Raw genomic sequence first — 6,180 nt, forward strand, 5'->3', positions numbered from 1 at the left:
TTGCTAAAACCTGGTTTATAGAAGCTTGCACACGATTACACTACTTGGGGCATTTGATGTTTTTTGTATAACACGATTCTCTTGAAACATGGACTTACATTGTTGTGACAGACAGTAGCTCCCCAAGTTATTGAGTTCCACCATGGGAATTGAGCCTCGTTTGTCATCCTAGTGTCTCTGATAATTGCCTGCCTCTAGGAATGAAACAAGCAATACATATAGTCCTCCAATGATTTGGCAACAAGGATGAAAAGCACGCTCAGTTGGATGGATTGTTGCTCAGATAGGAATTTTGCCTATGATGTTTTGAAGGTCGTTTTGCTCTAGCCCATCTATTGTTAGAAGGTTGTATCTTTTTCTTTCTCTAAGTTTACTATCTTTTCAAAAACAGAAAAAACATGGACATTACATTCCAGGGCTGATATCGAAGGAGAATAGAGATGCATTCCCAAGCATGATGGGAACGTTTATAGAAGAAGGTAGATATGTTACATTTTATGTCCTTAATGTGTTCTTTGATTTGATAGTGATCTCACTATCATTATATTATATTATTTGGAAGAGAAGGAAATTCAAGCAATCTTTCTCTATGGGAGAATGATCTTTAGTCACGTGCTATCATTATGTAATATCAAGACCAAAAAGAGAGAACAACGGGAACACAACATGCACATGAGGGAGAATAATTTGATGGATATTGATGAATCCATAAAGCAATGAATCATTCTTAAAAAGCGAAGTTTTTAAATGACAAAACCCAAAGCATGGAGAAACAACTGAAGTGTGAAATCTTCAATCAAATTCTATAGCACCTGCGATGATAAGATTACAAGATTGAATAGCTAGAGAGGAGGCAGAAGTGCAAGCAGCACTAATAGCCAATGCGCCCAACACACATAAATTAACCTACAAAAAAAGAAGAGTTGTTCCTAAAGAAATGTACATCGTCTTCATTGAAGACATTCCCATTGCTAGGGTGGCAAGGGTTCTACAAGTTTCCAAGCATTCCTTGTACAAGGCAAGATTTTATATGGAAACACAAATGATGGTAATTTTCTTATTCTCGTTGGCAGCGTGTTGAAAGCATCAACGTAGCAGTACAATAACTAATGAGATGAAAAAACTTATTTACTATATTTGGGAATCTGAGTCACAAAGAAGGATGTTTGTAGAAAGAGATTGGAAAAAAGGTAACATTAAGCACCCATCAAGGATGCTGGTAGAAAAGTCACATCAAGAACCCAATCCATCTATTTGGTGGGCCTCAGATATGCTGTCAGCACTATTTTGAGTCAAAATCATTTGCTTAGGAAAAAATATTGCCTAATATGATTATGCTAATTAGCACCTGCTCTATCATTGTTAGCATTCACTTTCAATGATATTCAGTACCTTGATCTTGAAGGATCTCTAGAAATTAGGAATATGGGGAGAATCATCATGCTTCATAGTTAATTATTTAGGGAAAGATGCTTAAAAATAATCTTGAATGGAATCATATGATCATGAGTGTATTTGTGCATACATGAGTGCTCTAAGGGTAGTAATTGATTATGTAATTCCCCTCCAGCAAAAAGAGGCCACCAAGGGCCCTAATATTCCAATTCAATCAAGACAACCTCTTTAAAAGAAAGCACAAGTGCCTCTACCTCCGCCAAGCAATGAGCAACCAAGGTCATCCACATCAGCTCCCAAGCCTCAAATAAAATAAATTCCATACCCTAATGTAGAAGTGGAGAAGGCTCGATTTCAGGCAATTCAACAATGGGTGCAAAGGAACAAGCTCAATTTGCGGGTGAAAGGCAAGCACAAGATCCAATCCCTGACTTGGCACCACCGAATATTGACACTGCACTTAAGCCTCTATTCCAGTAACAGATTCCACAACATAATGTACCGCCACACCAACTTGAAAGTGCTGCACTCTCTAGCATTCTAAGTTGCCCTTTGTCAATTCCCATTGGAATTCTCTTACGGGATTGTCCCAATCTCTAGGAGAGTTTCAACAGAAGGATTCAACTAGTGAATCCCCCTCCACCTATGGAAGACAGAAGATATTCCTGTGCGGATTGGTGAGAGAGATGACATATGCAAAATCACTGTGCCTTTAATCCATAAAGCATATGATGAAGTCCAAGCCATAGTGGATAGTGGATCAGGTGTGAATTTCCTATCCAAGGAATTGTATGATGAATGGGGTCTCCCACCAATACAAAAGGCTAACTTCAACATACGCTAAGTTGCAGATGAGATTCACATGCAAAGCCCTTCGGAATAATGAATGTACCCAAGAAATCTTAACAAATCTTGCTTGGACATCCTTGGTTACATGAGGCTCCATGATTGGGGAACTAATAGATTGACAATCCAAAATTGCGACACTGTAGTAAGAGTCAATGTAGGGATAGGAGCAATAAATCTATTTGTGCTTAGAGTGTTGGATGAAACCTCTTCAACAACAATATCAAGCAAATCAACCCTTCTGTAACAGCATGCCATAGCGGGTGATACACAAAGCAATGCCAATAATTGGATCCAAGCATTGGCGACCATTGACACCTACCATTCACTAGATCCCATCTTCTCACAAATTGATACTAAGGTCATGCAGGTAAATCCTCCACTCACACATGAAGAACCAATTGATCTAGAGGTGTCATTATTTATGGTTGACCTTGACTGGAATGGTGAACCTGAACAAGTTATCCATGATAATAAGGACTCATATTTTCCTTGGGACCTTGAAGCAGAGGCTGAAAATGTTCAGTTTGAAGACCATGTCTTTGACAATGATTTAGCCATTCTGCATGCCCTAATGGCGGTCGAGCTTCCTAAAGTTGAATAATAGCAGAAGATCTCGCAAGAAAGCTAGAGGAATGCATTCAAATGAGTCCAAACTAGGATCGTCGAGTTGTATCTTACCAAGCCAGCTCCACCAAAATCTGAGCCACCTCCTCTTGAATGGTCCCCTAATGGGACTTGAAGGAGTATGCACAACAGATGAACCCTTACTTGGGAATACTTTGCCAGTGGAAACATAAGAAGTTTCGAAAGTTTAAGCCACATGTGTGGATGAGGCTTGATAATGAGACTTCAGAAAAAGAAAGTCCACAAGAGCCTCAAGAATTAAAGCACATGTCAGGCTAGTTCAACACCATCAGAGACTGATCTTTGAAAAGTGCTAGAGTACTTCAAGAACTACACAAGTGGTAGTGTCCCCATAGCAATGCCAAGACCGGTAAGGGAATCTAATGTGCAAGAAGCCAATAACATTGGAGAGACTCCAATCTATGAGGGACCGACCAAAACTCACACAATAAACCTCGCCCTTGAAGGGGAGGAAGAAAAATTGGTATTCATTGGGAAACAAATTACATAGGAAGATGAAACAAAGCTCAAAGCACTCCTAGTGGAATACCAAAACTGCCTAGCATGGTCATACAAGGAAATGAAGGGAATTTCAGTAGAACTGGTAGTTCACACGATACTTATTAGGGAAGGTGCCCACTGTAAGGTATGTGGACCTTATCAAACAAATCCAAAATACAGCACCATGGTCTATGACTAACTAGAAAAACTCTTAGATGACGGATTCATCCATGAGATAGAGCACACTGATTGGGTTTCACCCATCATCATCATGCCTTAACGCAACAAGAAGTGAAGAATATGCATTAACTTAAAGAATGTGAATGCCGCCACAATTAGGGATCACTATCCCCTACCCTTAACAGAAATAATATTGGAAAAGGTGGCTCGATCAGAGATATACAGCTTCTTGAATGGATTGGCTATAACCAAGTGCAAATTGCTCCTGTAGACCAATGAAAAACAACATTTGCTATAGAATGGGATATATTTTCCCATAGAGTCATGCCATTCGGCCTTTGCAACGGCCACATTCTAGAGATTCATGTTCACAGCTTTTAAGTCAATTCTAAATAAGATTCTACAGGTGTTCTTGGATGATTTGTGCATCCACTCAAACATAAAATACCACTTCAAATGTCTTGAAGCAGTTCTAATCAAATGCAGGGACTATGGCATCTCCCTAAATCCAACCGTAAATGCCAATTCATGGTCACCCACAGAGTTGTTTTTGGACACATCGTTTCTTAACATGGGAGTGCAATTGACATGGACAAAATCAAAATCATCACGGAATTTCCTCCTCCTACAAATTCCAAAGGCGTATAGGTCTTTATGGGACATGCCGGCTATTATAGAATATTTATCTTGGAGTATGCCATGATAGCCAGACCACTTTACAAATTATTAGTGGAATTGTTATGGCTAGAAGAGTGCAACCAAGCCTTTGAGCTTTTAAAGTGGTGCCTAATCACAACACCCATCCTTCTATCTCCCAATTGGGATATTGATTTCCATGTTCATATTGATGGCTCCAAGTATGCAATTGGGAGTGTGCTTTGCCAACCTGGTGAACATAAGAAAGACTACCCATTCTACTTTGCCAGTCGACAACTCAATGATGTAGAGATCAACTATACCACCACAGAAAGAGAAGCCCTAGCAATGGTGTATAGCGTTAAGAAATATTGACACTATTTATTAGCAAATGATTTTGTTCTCTACATCGACCATCAAGCATTGCTTTATCTTGTGAACTGTTTGTGTACAACAGAAAGAATAACCAGATGGCTCCCCTTGCTTCAAGAATTCATCTTCAAAATAGTGGTATGCAAAGGTGCCCAACACTACATTGGTGATCACATGTCTCGTTTTAAGTCGGGAGAAGAAGCCACTGGAGTAGAAGATGACTTGCCAGATGCCACACTATTTTAGATAGATTCTGTCCTAGATTGGTGTGCCGATATCATTGGGTACTTAATGATAGGAAGAACACCCCCTGAAATGAAAGCAGTGGATGTCAAAAAAGTAATTTTGAAAGCTGCACCATATCAGCTCATTACAAGACAACTATATAGGATGGGCAAGGACCAAGTTTTAAGAAGATGTATAATGCCTCATGAGATCATGCCAATCCTTAGTGAAGTAAGCATTACAGGAGGACACTTCCAAGGGGAAGCAACATTAAGAAAAGTCTTCCTTGTAGGCTATTGGTGGCCAACACTTTAGAGAGAAGCTTGTGAATATGTTAAAGCCTGTGATGTATGCCAACGGACTACTAAACCATAACATAAGGACTTCAACCCCCTAACAATAGTCCTTGCACAAAAACCATTTGAAAAATGAGGGATTGATTTTGTGGGTCCCATCCATCCAGTAGCAAAGGGAACATAGGCACGCTACATCATTGTGGCCACCACTGATTACTTAACCAAATGGGCTAAAGCTAAAGCAGTCAGAAATGCAGATGCTAGAAGCACAGCAAGGTTCTTATATGAGAATGTGATCCCGATTCAGATGCCCCATTGAAATTGTGTCTGATAGAGGCACACATTTTTTCAATGAGGTTATCCAAGAACTCTTGTCTGGCTTTATGGTGATCCATAGAAAAAGCACTCCCTACCACCCCTAAGGGAATGGATAGGCCGAATCCACCAACAAAATATTATGCATTATCCTCACCAAGGTAGTAGAACCATAATGTTCTGATTGGGTAGAGAAATTAAATGCAGCCTTATAGTCATACCAAACCACACTCAAGGTCAGTATAGAGAATACACCTTTTCAATTGGTGTACAGCCTTAAAGTTTTGGTCCCACTTAAAATTGTAATACCAAGCCTATGCATAGCAGTACAGGAATGCATGGGAGATCATGCATCCTTGAAGGAAAGACTCTATCAATTGGAAAAGCATATAGAGACCAGATTAGTTGCCTACCATGCCATGATAACAAAAAAATGCAGAAGAAAGGCATGGTTTGACAAAACATAAAGGAAGGTGGCCTGGTCTTGTTATACAATGCCAAAGCACACAATGAAAAATTCAAGTATCTAGGTCAAGGACCCTATCGAGTAAGAAAAATGAATCCCATCGGAACTGTGCTACTAAAAACATTGGATGGAGTTCAATTCAACACAACCATACATGGGAGTCAACTAAAGCGCTACTACATCAACACGCAAGCCATCCCCAATAAAAATGAAGATTTGGGAATCCTAAGTCTTTCTTAGTTAGTATTAGATTGTATCACAAGCACTCACGTCCATATGTACGTCTTCACACATATAGGTAGCATCAACCAATTACAAACT

This window comes from Dipteris shenzhenensis, chromosome 27 (assembly GCF_047967505.1).
Source record: "Dipteris shenzhenensis isolate YYH24624 ecotype China chromosome 27, Dip_SZ_1.0, whole genome shotgun sequence".
Classification (NCBI taxonomy): Eukaryota; Viridiplantae; Streptophyta; class Polypodiopsida; order Gleicheniales; family Dipteridaceae; genus Dipteris; species Dipteris shenzhenensis.